General features: G+C 40.4%; 1 protein-coding gene and 1 long non-coding RNA gene across 2 annotated transcripts in view; both read right to left on the reverse strand.

The window, feature by feature from the left end:
* LOC105101977 (uncharacterized) overlaps nucleotides 1-16,844 on the reverse strand; it is a 39,275-nt gene extending 22,431 nt beyond the window's left edge. Inside the window, exons 1-2 of the long non-coding RNA XR_010379209.1 lie at nucleotides 15,794-16,844; nucleotides 14,513-15,183 (exon numbers count right to left, since the gene is read on the reverse strand). This is a non-coding gene — a long non-coding RNA (uncharacterized LOC105101977). The remainder of the gene's footprint in view (nucleotides 1-14,512; nucleotides 15,184-15,793) is intronic.
* The window catches only part of XKR6 (XK related 6), a 223,456-nt gene that overhangs the window by 186,612 nt on the left and 10,761 nt on the right, over nucleotides 1-26,083 (reverse strand). The gene's annotated exons all lie outside the window — the stretch shown is intronic.

Here is a 26,083-nt window from a genome sequence, read left to right on the forward strand (position 1 = left end):
AAGAAGTGTTTCCTGATTCCCTAAATCCTCCATCAACCAGCTGTTTTGCTTCATGAGTCTTCAAGCGCATCCTCTTTTCCTGGCTTATCTTCTTAAGCGTATTTCATTGCAAAGTGTCTTCCATCTTAAAAACAAAAACTAACCCACAGCATGTTTTTCACTTTGGTATCTCCCAAGTCCACAAAGTGCCAGACAGAAGTTCCTCAGAGCGTATTTACTGAGTAAATGAAAAGTCAGAAGGTACAGTCAGAGAGGTGTATTCAAAAGCTGTCAGCAACTCACGGGAAAGGAATACAAACAAAAAGACGATCAACATTGTACATAATTGAAACTATACTGAGAAATTACTTTTCACGAACTAGACACGCAAAAATTCAAAACAATTTGTTGGTGAAGCTGTGGAGAAATAAGCACCTTCTCACACTGCTGGGGGGAGCTGAAATTGCTACTGTCTTTACAGAGGGCAAGTTGACAACAGCTATCAAAGCTGCACATACTCTTTGGCACAGTCAGTAAGCTTCTAGAAACTTATTCTACAGACACATTAACATGTGTGTGAAGATTAGATGTGTCTGTGTACATGTGTGCATGAGTGGTATACATACACAAATAACTCTAAAAAGAAAGAGGCCTTTTTTTCCTAAATTCTCAAGTTATATTAAGAACATACATAGGCTTTTGCTGAAGCATACAGAATTCAATTAATAAGAAAAACTTCCCAGCAGTAAAGATAGTTGACAGTGGCTGTGGGGTACTGGCTATGTATGGGGTTAGTCTTCCCTGAAGAAGTTAAACAGCAGCATGGCTCTTGGCTCTGTCTAACGGTGCTCTCTAAAATATTCTGGACCTCAGGCAACAGAGCAGTCAGGGTTTTAGCTCTGATTCCATAAAATATCTGGGAATATTGTTCTTTTTATCTACATCATTCAAGGTTGAACATATTTTTTTTAAGCTAGGCTAATTACTATATTAATTTTTTTAAGATTTGGCTCTAGATATTTAATAAATTGTGAGAAAGTTGGAGAAACAGAGGGAGGAAAGGAGGAGGAAGGACAAAGGCAGGGAGAAATGGAAAAGCCAGTGCACCTCACCACTGAAGAATGATCTGTCACCACCAGGATGAAATTCCTTGTACATGAAGAACTTTAAACTTCTCTCTTAATAAAGTATATGTACGACCAAAGATTCGTATTCTCTAACTTCAGTAACACCAGTCTGTTTCATTTCACTAATCTGTGTGCTTTGCAAAACAAGGAAATAAAGTCAAGTTAGTAGCCTAGAGGAAGAACTAAGCCAGAGTAGAGTGCCAAGAAGTAACAATTTGATCCTCAACTTGCTTCTGAACAGAACAGCTCTCTTCTAGCTAATCTTTTTAACTGCTATAAACAAATTTAAATGTAATCAGAATTAAGTTTATCTAGTCACAATTTCCAATGATGAGAAATTTCCTAAACAGTATTAAGCTGACTTTTTACTTTCCATAATGCAGCAAAGATATTACTGGGTGACTGGGGCTTGAGAATAGCACAAACTCTAGCTGACAAGTGTCAGACGACAAGTTATGTATGGAAACAGATGGATACCGGAACAGTTTGCAATCATTCTGCTCATAACATCAACACAGAGCAATACTAACAAAAATTGGCTACTTGGAACAATTTAATTATTGATTTTTAAGTTAAAATTAGGGTACACTTAGATTATTCCGTATTATCCAGTGAATAACTACCAATATTCACTGTTAAACTCAACAAAGGAACTGAGCCTGTACAAAAATAACTACCATCAAAGTACAGGAAATCTACATGAAAGTAACAAATAACTGATTTCAGTATTAACAGTTCCTCTAGATTAATGTTCTCAATTGACCCAAATAAACCAACTTACTAGGTCGGCAGAGAGCGTAACGAAACTATTTCTCTTGCCAGAAATGAAGAAATATGACATAACTCATGCATATATACATATATGACATACAGAGCAAGAACTGAAAAATCTTACCAGTTTCAGTAAGTTGAATAACTTCAGGTCCAGAAACTCTACTACTGTCGCTATTCAGAAATAACTCAAAATATCTAAATGTAGTTTAGATCACTTTGCTAATATTATTAGAAGAATCAATATAACAGTATTCATAACATGTAAGTTAGTCTTTTGTTCATTTGGGGCCCTGACATCAGGGTTATAAAGTATAATACATTTTTTTTCAAACATCTAAAACATAAGGAATGACTTTCCTTTAATGAGTTGCGATACCATCAGTACAGGACTGGTTTTCATGACTTTTTCTTAATTGGTGGGAGCCACCTAATTCTTATGATGGACAACTGGCTTTCCAATACCTCAGTAATGGCATCTCCATCCTTTGTGGTTGTTCAAGCCAAAAGCCTCCGGAGGTATCTTGGACTCCTTCTTTCTATCATACATACTTCCAATACATCAACAAATCCTGTTGCCGCTTTCCATCAAAATGTTTCCAGATTGGAACCACTTCTTATTACCTTATCCCTACCACTGTCAGCTGAGTCAAGCCAACATTCCCACTGGACTATTGTAAACAATTTTCCTAACTCATCTCTCTGTTTCCACCCTTGCCCTTATTCAAGATCAATCTCAACATAAAACTCCATGCAATCCTTTTACAACTCAAGGCAATCCTTTTAGAATCTAAGTGTGGAGCAAAGGTGGCCTTGCCCAAATTGAAGCCTGACCTTTGCCTTGGCTTCTGGGAGATAATCTATGTCATATCTGATAGAATTGTCCTTGTTTATGGGAGGAGCTGGTTACACCAGATCTTAGGGTAGGGCTGGCCATACCCAACAGACTTAGGGTGGGGACTGGCCACTCCAGAAAGACCAATTTAGGGCGGGGGTTTTGGTCACACAGTATCAACAGACCTGGAGACTGAGTTCAACTCTGTCGGCATTCAGTCAATCAATCATGCATGCATAAATGAAGCCCCAGTAACAATCTGGACACCAAAGGTACTCGGGTGAGCTCCCCGGTTGGCAACTCCATGCATACTATTATACACTGATACTGGGAGGGGAGCCCACCCTGATTCCACAGCAGAGGAGAGCCAAAGCTACACATCTAGAATTCTCCCAGACTCTGCCCTGAGTCTCTTCCTTTGGCTAATTTAGATCTGTATCCCTTTCCTATAATAAACCATAATGCTGAGGATAACAGTTCTCAGCGAGTTCCATGAGTTTTTCCAGCAAATTATCATGGCAGTTTTGGGAACCATCTGAACTTGCAACTGGTGTCAGAAGTGAGGGCAGTGGTGGGGACTGCGCCCTCAAGCCCTGCAGCTGGCTCACTCCAGGAAGGTATCAGTGTGTCATTTTGTCATTTTGTCATTTTCTTGCAAATGAATAGTTTCTAGTGTACATGTAATCTCTTCCTTTCTGTTGTTTCCTTCTCTTCCTATAAATAGGGCCGACCCTCCCATTCCTTAAGAGAAAACGAAACACTCCCCCTCCATCTTCTCTTCTCTCCACTGACGCTTCTTTCTCTTCAACTCTCAGTAAGAGAAGTTCAAATTTGAACTCTAAAATTTTCTTATCATATTCTCATAAATCTGCTGTGTAAAGTAGTTTCTACTCCTCCTGGACGGGAAAGACGATAGGGAACACAAATGACTTCTACGAGCACAGCCCCATATTTACCTGAGCTGCATGAGAGATGAAAACAATAAGGAATCTTCTGGCCAGGCCTGTGGTTTCATCCTGAGGCCCCCAACCACTGGCACCTGTTTCTCCAGTCTTGCTATGACACACTCCGCGAAATTGTGCTCACTTAAAAAGCCTATTTTATTACTCAAAAAAGAGCCCACTTGGCTTGGCTATGGTCACCTCAGCCCTGTCTTGCTTCAGGCTTCCAAACTTTAAATGGCACTTCTTAACATTTGGGCAGATTGAATTCCCTGCCATACTAGTTAATTAAGGGTCAAGTATTCCAGAGTGGTAGTCAGATCCATTTAAAACTGAAAAGAAAGATCTGTTTTTAAATCAGTATGACCAAAGACTTGATAACATGAATATTAAAATTTCATTTTCAAAAAATAAACAAGGGACTCCACCAGAGAGGGAAAAAAATTAAGATTTCACAACATAGTTGTGTACTATCTTTAGGAAACAGACTCCTAACAGAAATCAGGATCCTTAAGTGAGATTTGATTCTATATATATATACACACTATATAAAGTTTTACACTTCTTAAAGCAGGCACATGCTGTCTGCTTTATCCAAGGATGCAGTTTTTCACCTATTTCAGTGGGTTCTCAGAATGTAGAGTTTAATACTGAATTCTCACCAAGCCCCCATCATCAGCCTTTGCAGACTATTACAGAAGGCTTACTGGCCTCCCCAAATTTGCTCAAACCACCCATCAATCCAAATTCCAATCCACTCTACTACACTGCTACACTACTACAGAGTGATCAGCTCCAAAATTCAAAAAAAAGAATCTGATCTTCTCCCAGCAGACTGCAGGATAAAGTCAAAATCCTTACAAGACCCTCGCCATGTGGCCAGCGTCACCATGTCCTGCTCCCCCACGGCAGAGGCACACTTCAGCCTTCTGAGTCTGCTTGCAGGACCCCCACTCTCCACCCCTCAAGACATGCTCCCTCCCTCGTAACTGTGCCCTCTGCCTTGTTCATCCTTCTCCCACTCTTCTGCCAGATTCTACTCACCCTCAGGTGGCAGATCTCACAACACTTAAGAGGTCTTTGCTGATGCCTTCCTACAAACGAGGTAAGCACCCACATACACCCACATCAGACACCTCACCTCTCACAGTGCGACTCTTGTTCAATCTGTCTCCACTAGACCGGAAGCTTGAGAACAGAAACCATGACTTCCTTACTCTCTGCTACAGACACAGTGCTTTTACACGTATCAGCTGAATGAATGAGTCTAGAAGCATAAGATAACACTGACCTTAAAGGTTTCAAAGCCAATTATTAGTACTAATTATGTAACTGTATTAAAATTTCTTTTCACAAATCCCTCACAATTGACGTTTCTTTAAAGTGGAAGTTGTTTATAATACTACATAGCTTTTCAACAATAAAACCAGCATACAATTTCTGAGTATTTAAAGAGCATACGTTTTCACTAAGGATTTAGAGCAGAAAGAATATAAACGTAAGAGTAATGGCTGCCTAATGAAGTTTTATTTTAATTTCTAAAGTCAATTAATACCATGCCCAAAGGGCATTAGAACCAAGACCAAAGCCCTCCTTTTGTTAAGTATAGGTTCAAATCTATGTTCAAACACATGCTAAATTGTAATGCTTCACTTAGGAATAATTTCCCTCACAAGAGGTTCAATGCCTTTATAAATAGTACCTATCAGATTAGAAACTAGCGATTAACATTGTGGCCTAAGTTAAAAGTAAGAAAACAGGTCACCATAAAAATTAGTCCTCTTCACAGTTTAAAGTTAAAATTATCTAAGAGAAAAAGAAAAATGCTCAACAAGGATTCACTACGTGTAGAACTGGCTGAATTCACTTCTAAATGAGAAACTATTTAGAACAAGAGGAACCACTACACACCCTATCTTCACTTTCCCCACACCCTGAGCAGAAAAATGAAAAGTGACTGCTCTGGCCAAAGGCCGCAGCCCAAAGCACGAGGAGGCACTGCAGAACTTCAGTCTAGATTCAGTTTTCATCATTTCATGTATCTGTCCTACAACCTTAGTGACCTCAACTAAGTTCGTCACAGGCATGGACACTCTGATACATTTTCCTATCACCTAGAACTTAGCAAAGACCTTAAATATATTAATAAAAAGAATTAAGTAAGCACAATGGATACAGTATTCATGATAATGAAGCTTCAAATGTGTAATGGGTGACTTTTTAAATCTGAACCATTCAACTGCCTACTTTGAAGCATCACAATGTGCCAGGCGCCAGAATGCAGTGAGGAGTGGGGACAGACAGACCAACACGCAATAATGAATGGTTACGTACCACAACAGGGGGATACAGAGGCGATGGGAGCGGAGAGCAGGGGCATCTGATTGTCCGAGGGAGAGTAAGATGGAAGATCAGGAAAAGGTAAGTAAAATTTAGAATGAGATCTAAAGGATGGAAAGCATTTGCCAAGAGGAGGTGGACTGAGTATTTGAGGCAAAAGGAAGAGCCTAAACGATGACCCGCAAGTGAGAGAACACGGCCTGCCGTTCAGGGCGCCTGCAGCCTGAAGTGCTACGCAGGGCGGAGCAACAGAGGAGGCGGCCCAGTTTTCCAGTCTGCTTTTGGAAGTCGTGCTAGAAGCTTAGCCTAGAGTTTCTTTAGCTTTCCCAGCTATTCTGGAGCAACTAAAACCCCTGTTTAGAGCATTTTTTTTTGCCATTAAGTCTCTGACCAACAAAATTGCTCTTATGAAGATAATAAGCCACCACACAGTAACATTCAACAACCACACACACACACAAACTTAAGTGTTTAACCAGCGATCTCTATGCTCAATCCTATCTACGGAAATTTCTGTCCTCCAAGTACGTGCAAAAAGACAAGGCAGGCAGGTTAAAAAAAATGCATAGATGGCAAAAAGCACACAGACATTGCTAACGCCATGTTTTTAATTCTACACTTAAATTCAAGTGAATCAATTAAACAAACCCAGGCAGAGATGAGCCAGGGAGGAAAGCAAGAATGGAGGGAGAGAAGAATGGCCACACACTAATCTCACCACACTGACACAAGCCAAAAATGCAAAGTTAACCTCTCAAACCTTACCCTTCCTGCAACGCTTCCATCTGATGGGAGAACATATGGTTAAAGGTAAGAGCTGTGAGGCCAAACTGCACAGTTTTGAAACCCAGCTCTGGCTGTGTGACTTAGTCTCTTTGTGTCTCAGTTTCCTGCCTTGTGAAATCCATAACCACACCCCACCCCCCGGCTAATTCCTGTCTGCTGCCTTTGTTCAAGATGTCCCTACAAACCTAGGATGTCATTAACCCTTTTGCCCACCTGAAATCTGAAAATCTTGAAACGTGCAAACAAAATGCCCAGTCCCATGGTTAGGATGGACCCCACGATTCTTCGCCCAGTAACTGCCAACAGCTACCATGATGCACAGCACACATCACCCTCCATACTGAGGCTGCACTCACTCAGCAGAGCAAGATTTAACACCTCAGAGTTCTTTCGTTCAGATGTTTTTATTTTTCCAATTATAATGCAAATACGTTCAGGGACCCCTGCAGTTCTTTGCAATGTTGGGAGCATTTTAAGCCCTCAACAAATCTTACTGATTAGTCAAATCACCTTGGAAGCTATCACAATCTTTCTCAGTCAAGAGTTTAATATTTAATATAGTTATATAATGGTAAAGTATTTATTAACCTATATCATCGAGTATCTGCAACTCAAAATTCTGGTCTGCTTAACTAACAAAGAAGGAAAGTTAAGAATAAAGTGTCTTTGTAAAAAGGAACCGTACTTGGTTACCCAGGTCATGGCAAACACACAGAGCTGAGTAAATGAAAAAGAAGAAACAAACAATCTACAGAAGGATCAAGTTCATCTCACCCTGCTTCACAGAATGTCGTATGTGGAATGTGATCTGAGTCCATAATATTTTATATATAAAAACAGTGACCCAGAAAAATTAAGTGATATGCCCAAGGTTTAAAAAAAAAACAACTCCCTTTTTATTTTCTAAGACAGGAACCTATCTAATTGTAAAAGGAACCTTAAAAAAAAGCCTCCACAATGTTTTAAAAGAATAAACTCTTGGATTCATTTCTGTTACGGGTATAAAAAATTGAGGGAAAGAGGGAAAAGCAAATAATGCACATGGGCTATACTAAATTAAACAGGAATATATGTGCCTACCACATAGTAAACCCAGAAAAGTCTCCTCCTCCCAGTCCACAAGGTACCTTGAACTCCCTGAAACTCTACGGCCTCAACTTTGTAAGTGGTGAATGAAGATTCACCAAGGTCACAAGTTAAAGTAGAGTTGTCTGGTCAATTGTGGAAGGAGAAAAAAATCTTAATTTTTTATTATCATCAAGTAACAAGTGGTTTCACTTCAAATTTCACTTAAAGGCAGCTAAACTAGAATCTGAAAATGGTTTTATACCGACACTCTGACAATGCAAAATTACACAACATATTTTCTTCTCCATAGAAACTCACTTTTTTGTTTGCTTTTGGCTTATATAAAAGAATAACTTTAGACTTTATAACAATTTTTAAGCCATTATTTATGAAAAAAGGTTGACCCAGTGAGGCAGTGAACTTGAGTTTTAAGACAGTCTATCTAGCTTATACCTGGGATCCAGAAAAAGAACTCCATAATGAACCAAAAACCATTAACCATTTACATCGGTTTCACATCCAATGGCTAAGCCCAAGCAGAACTCCATAGCATACGCATTTAAGATCTCATCAACATTTATATGCATTCATCAGTTATCTCACTCTCAATCCAGCTAATTTTTTTTAGATCATGGGCCTCCAAAAATATCACTTGAGGAAAAAGAAAACAATTCTTCAAAGAAAAACGGTTTATTTTACCCAATTTGTTTCCCCTTATATGAAAACAAGTGAAATAGAACCCTTTACTAATACACTACTATACCAAAAACAAGTGATCATAGCCTAAAATTATTTTCTAATAATATCAAGACCATTTAAAATGATTAAAAATCGGGGGAGGGTACAGCTCAAGTGGTAGGGCGCATGCTTAGCATGCATGAGGTCCTGGGTTCCATTCCCAGTATCGCCATTAAGCAAATAAAATAAACATAATTCTCTCCCTTCCCTCCCCAAATAACAATGAAATAAATAAATTAAAAAATAAATAAATAAAAAATAAATAAAATAAAATGATCAAAAATCAACAAATAGAATAATAAAACTTTGTTAGGAAACATTAAATTGTACACTGTGAGGATCAGTCCTAATAATTACCATTCTTTCAAACATGAAATGCTTTTAAAAATACAGCTATGTGGAAGTATAAGCACTGCCCAGCATGTGATACCCAGTATGGCGCGTGACCAAGTCTATTTCCACGTGCACTTCATTCTAGTAAATAACTACCACTGCAGGAAAGATGTGGCTGGCACATCGGAGACACTGTCTTTGTGTTTCCATTGTCTGTTTCTGGGTTCTGACCTAGTACAAAAAGCTCAAAAAAATCACCCAAATCTGCATGTACCACGTCTTAACCTGGTCACATCATTAACTATGTCCTGAATCTGCCAGAGACAGATATCCATGATAAAATTAAGTCCCATAATAAAATCTGGGGGCAAAAATCTAAAAAATGAAGAGTGAGTAACAAAATGCACACTGAGTATGGGAGCGGCACTCCCCCAGGTGGGAGAGAATACACAACCGCCTTGTTGTCTGCACGGTCTGTTACTCATTTTTCCGGTTTCTGACATCACCACCAGCTACACAGCACTTATTTTGTGCTCGGTACTGTCTCAGCCCTTTAGATGCATTAACTCACTTATTCTACGTATTTCACAGTTGAACAACTGAGGCAGAGAGTTCACTGACATGCCCAAGGCACCCACAGTTACAGAGCTAAATAAAGCGTTCAAATTTTACTTCGTTCTCATCTTCTTGCTGTCCCTGGCCCAGCCCTCACTGAAGAAAGCAGGCAAAACAAAAGGATAAACAGACATCAAAAAGACAACCATTCCTCGGCCTACCTACCTCGCTAAGTCACAGGCCCGCACTTCTGAAGGTAACGTGAAAAGGAGCGTCTGGAGGAGTCACTCTCACTCAGTTCCACCTGGCGGTCTCCTCGTCTACAGTGAAGGACGAAGGTGACCAGGCCAGCACTACTTCCCACCTGCTTCCCTAAGTTGGCCTATTCACAGCCAGAAAGCCGACCGTCCCGCCGGCTTCTGCTTCAATCCAGGTACAGCAGTGAGGTTTGAAAGTGCCTCAAGCAGAGCCAACAGTTCTCTGATCCTTTACAGTATCAAACTCGGCAATTGTGTGTCATAGCAGCCATGCCAGAACGAGGTCAATTACTCCAGGCACCCGCTAGACTGTTCCCTTTTCTCCACCCCTGGGGTTCAGGCTCTCTTCCCAGCACCCGCTCAGAGCGGTCGTTAGCCTTTTCCCCTTGGTTTAACTGCTCGACATTCATGTTACTCTAAGTCTTCTCCCCTAGGGGTCCCTGTGGGGAAAATGAAAGGTCTGAGAGGAGAAGTAAAAATGATGAAATGAAATAAACTGAAAATTCAAGAGATTCTTGTGTTAGGTCACTGTTTTAACAGATACACGGCTTTGGTCCTTTCAAATAAACCAAGCATTAAAACACGAGGCAGATAATGGCCCAGACAGAGTAAATACATACATACGTATACACCACAGGATCCCCCCTGTCTTTTCCATCCACTGTTTCTGACTATACTGTTCCTCACTAACCAAGTAATCAACGATTCCTCAAAATCCATTTGTCAGATACGAAATATCAGAAAGGACATCAACCTTGGACACCTGAGACCTGGCTCTTAAAACACCACCATCAACTACACTTGAAATATTTTAATGTCATTAAGGTTTTGTTTGCCTCCCCAGTTGGGAGCTGCGGGGCTGGGAGGGGTTCAAAGGAGATAATGTGTGTAAGTCATCAAAGACCCAGAGGGGCCAGGAAGTTAACACACACCTTCAGTCCAAGAAAATTCCCTGAAGCAAAATGTCAATAGTAAGTAACCCACTCTCTCCCCTGGTAAAAACTACTTTAAGCGGAAGTGCAGATTCACCAACTCCTACGCTCTTTTGGAGAATTTTAACCAAATTATGTTTCAAGCTGAAGCCTGGACAAGCCAGGTGAGGGGCAATGAGGTACAGCTGGGAAGACAGCGAGCCGTCTATGGTCACAGCAGCCTCAGGTTCACTTAGAACAACCCATAACTTATTACCAACTTTTTTCTAATTTTTCCCCGAACTCAGTCTTCAGAATAAATGTAACACGTTAACTCCTAAGTCAAAACTCTTAAAAAATTAACAACGAATTCCAATCTAGTATTATAATGACTGATCAGGGACAAAAGCAGATGAAGAACAGCAAAAAACATTACATACTCTTGCATCCAAGGGCCTCAAACTTTTGTCCAAATGGTTTTTAGTTCATGTACGATGTTAGAACATGTCTTCTCCTGTAAACACTCTGTGTTGTACTGTCTCGTGTTACATAAGGGGGCAGTAAGGTTTTAAAAAGCTACATGCAGTGGTCACGGCTGAATGTTCTGCCAAAAGACGCCAGCTTCTCATATTTGCAAGCTGATTATAAATGCTTACTATCCATCAAATAGATAAAAGACCATTCTAGCTGTATTTCAGTTTTGGCAGTAAATGCATAAGCACAAAACAGTAAGTCAGATCATATTTACCACTGCTCTGGGTTACAGCAACCATCTGAACAGTGGTTCAAGGAAAAGTGACTTTAAATAATAGGAACGCTTTGTGGCATTTTCACCTGTCCCTGCCCTACCCCATCTGCGGCACCACAGCAGCCTAAGTTCCCAGAACAGGACCCTGCTCCCCGGATCCAGAAAAAGGAGAGTAAACTTTGTTTGTGAATTACCATCTAACTCTGTTTTAACCTGCCTGGGGCCACCTGAAGGACCGATACAAGATGCAGTCTCTGTTTCTCCTAACCCAAATTCACCCAGGCTGCAGAAATAACTGGCATTGCTCATGAACAGTGTGAGGTGGAGGGACAATCTGCAGGCACCTGAGATAAAAGATTACAGTTGAGACGTACAACATTATTACCTGAGGTCTAGGGGAGAAGTCGAGAAGTTTCTGTAGGAAATTAAGGCAGTCACAAACACCCGTGTACTGGGGAGAATTTAGAAAACCACATGAATGCCCAGGGCAGAAGGCACACTCAGAGAGAAGCTTTCGCCTTTGCGTGGCTGAACACTAGGCTAGCTGCAAGTCTGGCTAACTTTTGAAAACAGCCACCAGCGCTGCCAACATGCAAAGACCAGGAGAGGTTTATCTGTTAGCTCCTGGCATTCAAGGAAATCTCTGCGAAAACATGAGCTGAACACAAGCTAAGAAACAGAGATTTCAAGGACCACACACGGCAAGGAATTCAATACTGCAAAAATAGTTGCGAAGAGCCCCCAAAATAGCTGGGAAAAGTCACTAAGGGATACTGCTGCCTTCAACAATCCAAAAAAACAGCAAATCTCAGGGAGGGGGGAAAATCTGATTTCCAGAGACATAACATCATAATATTCATATATCCAGTTTTCAACAACAAAAAACACAATGCATAAAAAGAAACAAGAAAGTATAATCCACTCAAAGAAACAAAATAAACTAACAACAACAACAAAAAGTTCCTAAGGAACTTTGTGCACAAAGACTTCAAAACAATTGTCTTAAATACACTCACAGAACTAAAAGAAAACATGGACAAGAAAACTAAAGGAATGAGGGAAACAACATATGAACAAAAAGATTATCCATAAAGAGAGAAATTATAAAAAGGAACCAAACAGAAATCCTGAAGCTGAGAAGTACAATAACTAAAATGACAAGTTCACTGGAGAGGTTCAATGGATGATCAGAACAAGCAGAGGACAAAATCAGAAAACTGGAGACAGGACAACTGAAATTAGGCAGTCTTAGGAGCAAAGAGAAAAAAAATGCAAAAAACTAGACAGAGCCTAAGGGATCTGTGGGACACCACCAAGCAAATCAAATGTATTCATTATGAGATTTTCAGGAGAGCACAAAGAGAAAAGGGAAGAAAAAATTTTTTTGAAGAAACGAGGCCAAAAACTTGCCAAATTTGATGAAATACACAAACTTAAAATCCAAGAAGCCTAACAAATTTCAAGTAGGAAAAAAAATCAAAGACACCCACACCAAGACACGTTCTGATCAAACTGTCAAAAGACAAACACAGAGAGAATCTTGATGAGAGAAAGTCATTTGTCATGTACAAGTGTCAGCGCTGTCCTCCGAAGATGAGAAAGAAATTACGACCCAGATAAGCAAAAGCTCAGGGGGTCTCGTTACCACTAGACCCATTCTACAAGAAATGCCAAAAGGCAGAAATAAAGGACATCAAAAAGTATGGTTTTGTGCATGAGGCTATTATCAAGAAAGTGAAAGGATAAACTACAGAATGAGAGAAAGCATTTGCAAACCACGTATCATTAAGGGTTTAATATTCAGAACTAAACAACAAAAAAACAAGCAAGTCAATTAAACAGGTGAAGGACTTGAATAGACATTTCCCTAAAGCAGATACACGAATGGCCAACAAGCACATGAAAGACACCATCATCAGTCATTAGGGAAATGCAAATCAAACACCACAATCAGATACCTTCACACCTACCAGGATGACCATAATGGAAAAAAAAAAAAAAAGGTGGGGAAAATAACAAATGTTGCCAAGATGTGGAGAAATTGGAACATTTGTACATCAGCTACTGGCGGTTACTTAAAAAGTTAAATACAGCATTACTATATGATCCTCCAACTCCACACCTAGGTATACACCCAAAAGTGAGAGCAGGGACTCAAACGGGTATCTCTACACCAGTGTTCACAGCAGTATTATTCACAAAAGCCAAACAGTGGAAACAATCCAAATGTCCAATGTCCATCAACTGATGAACAGATAAACAAAAGGTGAACAATGGAATATTTTTCAGTTTTAAAAAGGAATGAAATTCTGACACGTGCTACAAGAGAGACTAAACTCAGAAATATGCTAAGTGAAATCAGCCAGACACAAAAGGTTTAAGAGCTGCAGCTCTCAAAATGCCATCCTTCACTAAGGCACATACTCCAGGTCCGTTTACCCACCTTCGGAGTATTTTCCTCCATGTTTTGCATCCGCACAAGTACATTTTCAACAATAACTTCTCATGGAAATCACATAATTATCACAGTGGCACTGACCTCCCTGTCCTGAGCGCTTTCACACATTCATGGCTGTCCCCAAATAAAACGAGTTTGGCCTACTGTAGCAAAGGATGATTAATACAGAAAGGAGGGTAAGGGTTTTTTGTTTTGTTTTGTTTTTTTCCTTTTTGAACCACAGAAGAAACTTCCACATGAATCAATTTTAAATTGCATACTTTTTCTTTTCCTTTACTCATGGTTATCTCCAGACATGTTTGCCTACTCAGCAGGAGCAAAAGCCAGAAAGCACGCAGGTCCCAAAGCAAAATAACAAGAAGAAAACACTGCCGAAGACTCACAGGGAAACGTTTACTTTAACATGCGAAACCAGAAGGAGGATTCCTGCAAGTCTTCGTAACAGTGGAATTGTTTCAAATCACATATTGAATTATTTACACAAACTTTCTCATTTTGTATTTAAGTCATTAGCACACCTATAATTTCCATTTCCCTCATTTTTGGACCAAAAGGTATGATTAAAAATCATAACAGATTCCAGAGAACAGAGATGTGTTTCCAAAAGATGGCACGACAGTGTGAGAACGTGATTCTGGAGCCAGACTAGATAAGTTTGAACTTACCACGCCATCTGATGCTGGGCAACTTGCTCACTTCTCTGTGCTTCCGTCTCCACATCTGTAAAATGGGGGTAGTGACCTCACAGGGTTGCCGTGAGGACTCAGTAGGTGAGATCTATGTAAAGCTCTTAAAGCTCTGAATGTCCTGCACGTGGGAGACCCTCAATAGAAGTCAGTCACTGCAGTGGTGGTTATTCCAAATATGAGTAAGTTCCTGGACAATGACCTTTCCTGGCCACTTTCCTATTGAAGCCAAATTTTCAACCACCCCCACCAGTCCCTTAACGTCCCTGTTACCTCCACAAAACTCGTGTGGTTGCTCTTGTCAACAGCAACCAATGGAGTTTTAACACAACCACAAGTCACTACGGGAAGAACACCGCTCAGATATCACTTCGATATTTAACTAGTTGATGAGACATGGGGAGGGGAGAGATAAAGGTGGCACCTTCCTGCCGACGGTGATTTGGGATAAGGGGAGGTCTTTCACATTTTGTTTTTACACGTATCAGTATTTTCGTCTGACTTGTTCACAGTATTTTTTGTTTGTTTGTTTAAAAAAATGCTGTTTCAATAAACACCATAAAAAATATTTGCTTTCAAATTAAAACAAATACTAACCAGGTACAGTTCAAAACATACACCTGTCAATTCCACCCTCCATGTAGTTCTTCCTAAGAGAATGAAATCATTACAGTTGTCAATTATCTCCTCTCAGTGAAGGAAAACCGAAGAGGGGACCTGAAATTGCGTCAGGAACACATGGAGAGATTCCAGACACTCCTTCTCCACGAGTTAGCCACTCCTCTCTCTACCAGATGGCAAGTCACACTCCAACAAAACCCACATATTTGAAACAAGTGTAGAAATGTTTATTGTACATTCCTTTGCAAAGCAGCTGCTCCAGAGAACGGACTTGTGCAGCAATAAGGAAATCAAAGTGTATGTCCAACTAATGAAATCTTTTACGAGCTGAGCACGGCACAGACTCCAACACTGGTAGCTGCCAGCTGCTGCCTAAATGCTATTTTCCAACATCTTCTGAAGCCTAGTAGTTACTCAAATAGATTTTTAAAAGAAAATGAATGCAAAATATTGTAATTATTAGAAGATTATTATAATTAGACATTCTGTTCTTTCCTTTGATTCAAAGAACAAAGTGGCTGTGACTGTAGCAAAGAACACACAGTGCCTTCCTTCGGTGGCTTAGTAATCCACTGAGAGGTGACACGGACGCCCAATGTCCAGATGCTGCCCTGAGCGCCCTTCCACCCCAGCTCTCACCTGAGGCTCCTGACCAGTCCTGCAGCTCTCTTCGTTAACTCATTCCACAATATCCAGGGAGCAAAAGAGAAAGGACAGCAAAGATCTTCTCACCTTCTCAGACGCCCCAATGCCACAATCTAGGTAGGAGAATATTTCACTGAAGTGCCAAAGTAATTTAGATTTACTAGGGTTCCCCCACCCCCTTTCTAAAACAGGTAAGTGAACATTTGTTTTAGAAAAATACAGGAGGGAAAAAATAAAAAAAGAATTTGTGAGATCCTCAGATCCCACCGTAGTACGTTCTAAACATTTTTTTTAAATTCTGACGATCTACTTGAAGATAACTGTTTCACTTTGAAAGCACTACGTGGTTTTTAAACCCCATCCACTATGCTTCCCTCTCCTCCCAGACCAATGACCCCTCAGCATCATCACTACCCCTCCCTCAGTCTGTCAACAGGACCAATGGTGCTGCTCCCCATTTTTCATGATCTTTTTCCAGCCACACAAAAAATAGCGTAAAACAAGTACGGAAATACAAGTTTGCAACTTCATCCTTCTCAAAGAATTAGAGGCAGGCAGATTTGCATTTAAAGCCTGACAAATTAATACTGATTTCTGACCTCTGTGAGAGACACTGCCTCACACGCTATTCTGTGAGAGTAAAACAAACGACCTTGTAAACTTCATTTTACAAGGTTCCCACTTGTGTGCTCGAGTGTTGCCGAACTGACATGATTATCACCGCCCTACACGAGCGTCTCTAAAGCACTTTTACAAGTTATCTGATTTCAAAAAACTGAAGAATCTCACAATCGAAAATAAACCTGGAAAATGATCTAGTTCAACTAACCAACATATGTCTGTATCCTGCTTGATCATTTTAAGATGGGGGTAAACTAGGTACTATTATTTCCAATTTACAGAATCAGAAACTGAGGGTGAGTTGAGTAAATGGCTTAACATAACAGATAAGCGAGGCTCAAATATGTTTACTATGTCAAGAATAAATTCCCCCCACAAGAAAACTTAAGCATGTTACTGATACTTTGAAGGGAAAAAAAATGGTTTCAAATATACTGGTAAACAGATGTTTTTATTGTTATATCCCTTTATTTATGAAATAAATGTATATACTTTTTTACAAGTTGTAAACTTCATATTAAACTGCTTTCCAAAACATTAAGATACTGCCCCACAGTACTCCCTGCCACCCCAAAACCCAAGGACCATTTAAAAATCTGAGTAAGAAGGCAGATGTCCACCTCAAGCCACACAGGGTGCTGGGCTATGCCCATAGCACTGCACCGGCTGGGACTAAGGCCCACAGCAGTCAGCGCATCTTAATAAAGCACGAGTTTCTGTCTCAAAGAAAACCCCACAAATTCTCTAGCTCTGAGCAAGAGACCTCCTCTGGCCATCTTCCTGGTTACTATTTTTAGGCAGCTCAACACTGGGCAAAGTCTGGCACCACTGGCAGCAAGATGTTACTGCTGGCAGAGCAACGGACTCCAGCTGCTCCACTGACAGCACTTCCAGCGCAGCCAAGACTAAGAGAAGACGGAGCAGAGGGGAGGGCGGCTCCTGCAGAGCGGGCTCACCATGTGTGCCAGACACTCCGCCAGCATCACCTCATCCAAACTGGGATAACCTGGGAGTTGGTTCCCACTCCACCCAGGGGCAACCCACGGCTCTAAGAACTCAGTGATCAGTCCCTAAGCCCAAGCCCATGGCACTATGGAGACGGGAAACTGCATCACCTGCAGGGTTACAGTGATGGATAAGGAAGCCCCACTGTACATCCTGTGCGACAGTGTGAAGTTAGGTGGACTGGGCTGTGTACCACCACACATAACACCCTTGCTTATCCTACAGCAAAGCTGTACTTTTATCTATTTCATAACCTTCATTACAGTGTTTTCATAAATACGTAATTTCTTTGTTTGAAGGATTACCATACCCAGTCAAACTGCCTTCATTTTCAGTCAGACATTGGGTCAACCATGAAAGAGAATTTCAAAACCCAAAGAAAAAGTCATGGATGTTATGGGTTGTGTCTCCCAAAAAGATATGTGGAAGTCCCAGCGCCCAGCACCTCAGAATGTGACCTCATTTGGAAACGGGGTGGTTGTAGATGCAGTGAGTGAAGCTGGAGTCATACTAGAGTAGGCTGGGCCTTAATCCAGCACGACTGGTGTCTTTCTAAGAAAAGGAAAATCTAGACACAGGCACAAGAACACCAGGTGACAACGGAGGCAGATTCTGAAGTCATGTGGCTGCAAGCCAGGGAAGGCCCCAGGCCGAGGGCCACCACCAGAAGCCAGGAAGGCGCAACGAAGGATCCCAGCCAGTCTCAGAGGGATCGCAGCCCTTCCAGCGCCTTGGCTTCAGGCCTCTAGTCTCCAGAACTGTGAGCATAAGTTTCTGTCGTTTTGAGCCACCCAGTGTGCAATGCCTTCTCACAGCAGCCTTTGAAGGAAACTAATACAACGGGCCAGTGTACACTCCGAGGTACTGCCCACTGAGGCCTCTCTGACATTGAACACCTGAAGCCTGGGGTCCTTCTTAACGGTTAAGCCACACAGAACTGATCCCACAATACTTGGTTCCATAACTGAGGCCAGAGACGATTACAGCACAGAGAGCAGGTACTGAGCCACGGGGGCCAGGTGGGAGCCAGGTCTTCCAACCAACAGGTGGAAGCAGCAGAGAGATTCCCTGATGGATGCTATTCCGGCCGTTGACCAAAACCAGACCACGGATGTGTCTTCTAGTCACAGCAGTCATTTCACAAGCTCAACAACGAATCAGTCTGCTCTAGTACAACCTTTCAAAAGGTTATCAGCTCTGGGATCGACCTGCCGCAAGCTCAAGGATTAACAATATTATGAAACTTTAAAAACTACAAATGGGCCTCTAAAATTAATGTATTAAAAATGGATTACTTCATTAGTCTTAACTTACGGGGCTTCAGGTGATCATCAGACAGTTATGAAAGAATACAACCTGAATTTCAACCAAAAAGGAACTTTGTTATACACACACATTAAAGTTGGGGGAAAGGTACAAAATATTCCAACCATGGAGAAATTATTTTTTAAAAATACCGAACTTTTACATACAAACATTTGAGAGGTTAAAAAAGAAAAAGAAATGGAAGAGGAGCATGGATCAAACAAAAAACTTTCAGATTTACTGTAATTCTAACTAAAAGTAGAACTGAGACAAAGCAGTCAAAGGCAGATGGTCAAGTTCCAAGTGAACTCTTCCTCTGCTTTTAATTCTGCATTTTTTTGACTGGTTTTGGGTCTGCCTGGGTCTACAGGAGTCCAGTGGCCAGAACAGGCATCTAGCTAGAGAAGACCCATCTAAGGCTGAAAGCCAGGCAAGTTGGCAGGTGCTTCCTTTACGAAAAGCTAGTAACTGATTCTGAATTTACTAATTCCTACTGGATACCTGGACTTTAGCCACTGCACATAGAAAACATTAAAGTAAGTCACTACATACATTCAGTGTGTGTAACATTTCAGAGGCAAGAGATTAAAACTACCACCTGAAACTGTCATCAGCAAATCTCCCCAGTTCCCTAAGGCTCTTTTCAAGGTGGCACTGGCGACAAGGTCGCATGGAGACAAACGGTACAGGGCATGAGGATGGGCCGGTTGAAATACAGTGCTGCAGGAATGCTTCACTCTGAAAGTCGGGTAATGAGGTCATGATATAATGAATAATGAAATACCGGCAAGAAAAGTCTTTTGGAACCACGAACTTCATACTGTAGGTTTAAAAGTCTGGGGTGTATTCTATGAACAAAGAGGGACCACTGAAGGGCTCTGAACTGGTGGCAGATTCAGAGAACTAAGATCTGTCCATATTGTTTAGAACGGGTGTAAAACAGCTGCTTAACATCCTTCTTTGCTGAGGGGATTTTAAAGGATTGTTGCAGTTAAAACATTTGCACCCAATATTTTCCTCATCAACTAAAGGGTGGTGAACTCTTCATCTGTCAAAAGTTTATACATGCATGATAATATCTCGTAACACTTTTTTCTTAGAGAAGCTCATATAAACATTTTCTGATTTTTTTGGTGCCAGATAATATGTTCTGACTTCTAGACAAGACTGTATTTCAAAAGACTTGCCTGCCTAATTTATTCTTGCATATGGATAATCCATTTTTCATACAAGCACTTATCAACATGTAAATAAATTACAAAGTGACTACAGTTTTCTTCCTGATTTCACTTACAAAGAGAACAACCATTTAATGGATACATATTTATAACTGCTTTAACATTATTACATCTTTATTTGGAGAATTTACTTTGCACACCCAAGCAAGGCATATTTACATGGGTAGAAAAAGAAGTGAGTAACAGTTAAATAAAGGAAGAAAATTTGGCCAGGAAGAACCTTACGAATACCAGGTACAATCTTCAATACTGTGGGCCAGGTAGAAAAAGTTGTTAATATCTAACAGTAAGTTCTTATTGTGTATCAAGCACTGTTCTCAGACATTTAAATTTTTTTTTTAATGGAGGTCCTGGGGATTAAACCTGCGACTTCATGCATGCTAAGGGAGCAGTGCGCTCTACCACTGAGTTGTACCCACCCCATCCCCAGTCTCAGACTTTACATGTATTACTCTTAATTCTCAAAACCACACTGTAAGGTAGTCACATCCTCCTCCACTAAGCTGTTTCTGATCTTTCTACCCAAAATAACCACTATTTTACTCAATAGGAAACCCAAGAACAGAGAGGTTAAATAACTGCACAAGTTAACAGCTGGTCAGGGCAAGCTCGAGACTGAGCTCTCGGGGCCAGAAGGCATGCTCCGAAGGCCTGGGCGCCCTTGGCCCTCCTTGTTAGGCACTGCCTCATCCATCACCACAGCTCAGGCTGTGGGACATGGAACGGGGACAAGGCTCTCTTTTGATTTAAAATACCACTCTTTACTGGAGTCATTTCAGATTTAATAACATGGGTTCTCTTTTTCCAATCTGACACTACAGGTATGGAGACTAACAACTTGGACTGACTTTTTACCTGACAGTGGTCACAACATGCGGTGGAAGTGACCATTTTCAAAATAATACTTTTAGGTAACAAGATTGAGGCCGGTTCCCAACTGGATGGTGTGGCTAGAACGCTGGTAAAAGGTATGCCTTGACCCAAATGGGCTGGCTGTGGGGACATAATTAGCATTGCTTTTGTTTTTTAAATTGACAACAGAACTGGGCAAGGAAGAGAAAGAAACTGTTCATTCATTTGTTCTGTGTGTTAAAGTTGTGAGCAGAGCTGTGAAGAAATGAAAATATCTGAAGGGTTTGTTTGACTTCTTTACTGTCTTAACCACTTTCAAGTGTACAGTTCAGAGGCATAAAGTACATTCACACTGTTGTGTAGCCATCACCAGCATCCACAACAGAACTCTTTTCATCTTCCCAAACTGCTCCCCCCCAGCCCCTGGCAATCACCCTTCTTTCTGTCTCTCTGAGTGTGACCATTCTAGTTACCTCATAAAAACAAAATTATACAGCATTTGCCCTTTTTTTTAAACGGGCTTAACGTCACTTAGCATAATATTCTCAAGCTTCATCCATGTTGCATCAGAATATCCTTCCTTTTTAAGACTGAGTAATATTGCACTCTGTGTACATGCTATACTTTGCTTATCCGTTCATCCACACACTGACAGCAGGGTCACTTCTATCTTTCAGCTATTATGAATAATGCTGCTGTGAACATGTTACACAAACATATCTTCAAGCCCCTGTTTGCAGTTCTTTGGGGTATATACCCAGAAATGCAATTGCTGGATCATATATAATTCTATATTTAATTTTCTGAGAAACCACCATTCTGATTTCCATCACGGTTACACTATTTCACATTCCCAGGAACAATGCACAAGGGTCTCAATTTCTCCACATCCTCACCAACACTTGTTACTTTCTGGTTTTTCACATAAGCCATCTTTTTTTTTTTTTTTTTAACTGAAGTATAATGATTTACAATATTGTGTTAGTTTCAGGTGTAGTTAGGAGCAGTGTGAAGTACTACTGGATTTTTTGAAAAACTATTACTCAAGGCTGTATCTATGTCAACCAAGAGTAACCATCATGTGAAGTTCAGCAATTTCCTTTTTCCTTTGGTCCTGAGAAGTCCTATGATCTGTGTCGATTAATATTACTATAATGCCATTAAGTAAGATTTTTGGAGAGTCTAGTCTAGTGAGCTTATCAATTAAAAATTGAAAAGGCTTATGAATAAAGTTTGAAACATGGTGTAAGCCTTTAAACACCCGTAGCAGTATTACGTTCTGGAATCCCTGGATGTAACAGCACTTTTTTGATCAAGCTCAGACAGGGTCATCCAGTGGCTACATACAACACTGGGGAGTCAGGTCTACTTGTAGTCTGGGCAGTATCTTCTGGATGCAACAGATGCAATAGTGGGGGCGAACGACTAAGCCAGTACCAGATAATATGAGTAAATACATTAAAAGTATTAAAATTATATTAATAAGATCAACCAGGCAAAAAATTTTATCTCAGGTAACGTGTATTTGACCTGTAACATCATACAGCTTCTGTTAAAGGTTTCGGTGTCTAGTTTTTATTCTAATTATAATTTGCAGTTTTATCTCTCAAGTACAATAGTCCTGAAAGATATTAATTATGAATCAGCCATACAGGTCACAGATCCTGGCTTTGTAAGAAAAAAACAAGGATCCTCATCTGAACTCTCAGTACACTCTCAACTAATAATATTCTGCAGAGAAACTTTAATTATTAAATAGCCTCTAAATAAATACATATATTTATTATTTTAATGCTTCAGTAACCTAATTTTTAAAAGCCAATTAAGTATAGCAGAAAATGTAACTTAAATCACATTTGGAATTAACAGAACAAGTATCTTAAGACAGTGAACTGTTAAACCTTCACTAGGACTAGCAGGTCTCCAATTTCTAGATGAACTTATAAAACATACTGACATGTTTTGATAAAAACATTCTAGTTTCAGTTTTAAGTTAAATCACACTTAGATGCTTTGACATCTTTACAAGGAATTTTTAGATAATCTGAGTCCGTTCCCAGTGGTTATTAACACACAAACAAATTGAATCCAATCAGTTTTAGTAATATAAAGGTTTAGTGTAAATTTCCAAAGCTAGGTATGAACATTGCACATAGACTTGGGTTATATATTTGGTGACCTGTACAATTAACAGATGAGAAGCAAGGAGTGACTTTTGGGAGCAGTTATTCAGGGACTAGCGCCCAAAAGGTCCCCAAGTAAGGGGCATGGTTTTGTTACAGCTACAACCGCTGTGGTCACGTATCAAGATCCCAAACCATCCTAAACCAGGTGAACTAATTGTCAAGACCTGAAATACGGACGAGGCCTAGGTACTGGGCTCTGCTACTTTTTATTTAGTCCATGAAAGCCATTTTTACCTCAATGAAATTTCATCTGAAGAAAAATTATTCAAAACTCTACTTGTATTATTTCATTATATTTTAATTTAGTATATTTAGCATGGATCACACTTAAAATGATTAAACATAGCTGTTACTTTTAAAAGCTAATTTAAATTGTTACTTGCTTTACCTGACCAATTAAAATAGGGTTGACCTGTTTTTGTGTGACCCTCAGGTTAAGAATGGTTTTAACATTTTTAAAGAGTAAAATGAGACAGAGGCCTGACATGGTCAGCAAATTCTAAAATATTAAATTAAAACATAAATCAAAGTTTTAAAAAGAAATTGTCTCTTTTACACTCCAGTCAGTATCAATTTACATTATACACACATACATACACACACACACACACACCCCTCCCTTAATCTAATCTGGAGGGTATCTGGTCTAAACGCAGAATTGTTTCTTTCTCCATCTCTGATCACCAAAACACAAGCTCCTCTTCTGCAGTGCAAGCCTGTTTCCCGAGACAGGACTGCACTTTCCAGCCTCCCTGGATGTGGGCGTGGTCACAGGGTTCTCCACGTGGGACGTTAGCCCACTGATGTGTGTCACTTCAAGCCAGAGCTTTGAGAAGCAGTTACGCTTTCCCCATATTCCCTTTCCTTTCTCTGGCTGAATGCTGAGGGCGCTGAGCCCCTAAAGGATGCCAAGCCACTATCAGCCAGGACCACCCAGGGTAGACAACAGATTTCTTGCATCAAGCCACTGAAATTTTTGTTATCACAGTTACGGAGGAAACACACTGTAGTAGTCACTACCATACACGCTGTACAATTGCTGTCTTTCACATTTAACTAACTTCTCCTTAATGTGGAAGTTCTCCCAATCATCCTAAAAAAACAAAACAAAACAACCCTATGAAAACAGATTGTTTATATTGCCGAAAGCCGTCTGTTTGTTCTACTCATCAGTCTTTTCCTTGACAACTGGCTACTGTTGCTCTTTTTTCCATTTACTGTATAATCAGATGAATTTTAATTTAAAATCTCACTCTAACTACATTTCAAATGAACTGAAATTTAAAACCATTCCTGCTCCATATATGCAGTTCAAATGTCAATGTGGCATTGAGACATAGCTCATTCCATCCAAGGACTATGTTACAGATTTTTAAAAGTGGATTGAAATAGTACCTATTCGCTTCTTTACTGTATGTCAAGGCCAACAAAGCATGAGAAGAATACTGAATTTCACCCAACCTTGCAAGACTGTCGTGTCTCCAAAACTAGAACTTTCCAAAACAACAGAACCTTGACATCTCCAAGTACAGATTCAAAAACAAGGCAGTTATGCCACAAAGCATGCCTCTGTAGCGTGGGTTCTTCCACACACGGCTGGCAGAATGGGAAGGACAACAGTGTGACGGGGAAGTAGTGTGGGTCCGTGAGTGAGTCTTCCCAGCATGTTAATGTTTTGAAGCTATCAAGGGCAAGATTTTTCACAAATAATAAAGACTTGGGGGGGGGGGGTGGGTTAGGGAGAGGAAAAAAGAAAAAGAAAAATGGTGAGAATTTTATTAAAGTACCTTTCTTTGATACAAGTAGTGGCGGCTGCTTTAGTGTCTTCAATATCCGTTATGCTTTCCACTACCTAGTGATGCTGAGTGATGCACACGTTGAAGACTAAACCCTGGCTCAGGGCTTTAATTTGGGGGAAACTGGCCTCCAGTAGAAGCTAACCTACAAGAATCTACATACCAAAAAAGGAAAAGCATGTCCCAGGATAAAATAAGGCCTAGAACCACCTGGGTTCGATGCTGAGTGCAAACATCACCCATACTTCCGTGCTCTTATTTTTATTTGGATTGTCATTATTTCTGTTAGTGCTCTGGTTACAGAATCACATAACTTTTTTGCTTGTTTTTTTAAATTGAAGTATAGTCAGTTTACAATGTCAATTTCTAGTAAAGTCACATGGTTTTAAGTAGGCTAGCCTTAATCCTATTTTTCCCACAGCCCTGTTATTTTTGGTGTGTGATTTTGCAGAGTGAGAGGGTTTTCAGGAACGCATATGTCATGTTATGGGAGATGTGTGTGTACCACGAATTGAGATAGTGAAAGTAAATGCCGAGCAAACAGGCAAAATGACACATTCCAACCTTACAGGGCCCCATTCAAAATCTTGTAACAGGCCTGACAGATACCATCTCATTTCATCCTAAACTACTACACCTTGAAAACTACCTAAAAATTATGTGGTCCCTTATCAAATACTGGAAACCACAAGTATGGTCCACAAATGCTACAAACAATTCTAACTCGATTTTTCCAAATTTACAATGTGATTGCTTTTAATTTCAGCTCAGTTTTGACAGCTTTTATTTAATTTGCAAATGGAGCAATAAATGCTTTATGTAGCTTCTCTTTTCTGCCAATCAAAAAGCACACTGTCACCCACTAGGTCTAGCAAAACCGTCTGAGATTGCTTACATTCTGAGTATATGATTCTTTCATTGGAAGGCACAGTCTTTTCCTTCAGAGTCACCTTTAATGAAAACTGCCTTACAGAAGGCAAAATGGCAGCATCCTAAATACATGGGGGTATTTATAACTATTTAGTTATAACTTAGTTTACTACTCAAAAGTTGCATTCCTTATAACCAAGCAAAACAGCAGATTTGGAGAGTTCTGCTCATTTTGATCTGGAATCACAGAGGATCCAGCCCAGTCTACAGTGTGCCTGCCCAGACACCGGGTGGCCCTCTCTGCCAGCTGTGGCCCTCCTGGCAGTTCTGACCCTGAGCTTCCCAGTTACAAGGAGCTTGGGTATTCTCACCACCACCACAGCACATTCCGAGACGGAGCTCCAAGGGATG

This window comes from Camelus dromedarius, chromosome 36 (assembly GCF_036321535.1).
Source record: "Camelus dromedarius isolate mCamDro1 chromosome 36, mCamDro1.pat, whole genome shotgun sequence".
In the NCBI taxonomy this organism is placed as follows: Eukaryota; Metazoa; Chordata; class Mammalia; order Artiodactyla; family Camelidae; genus Camelus; species Camelus dromedarius.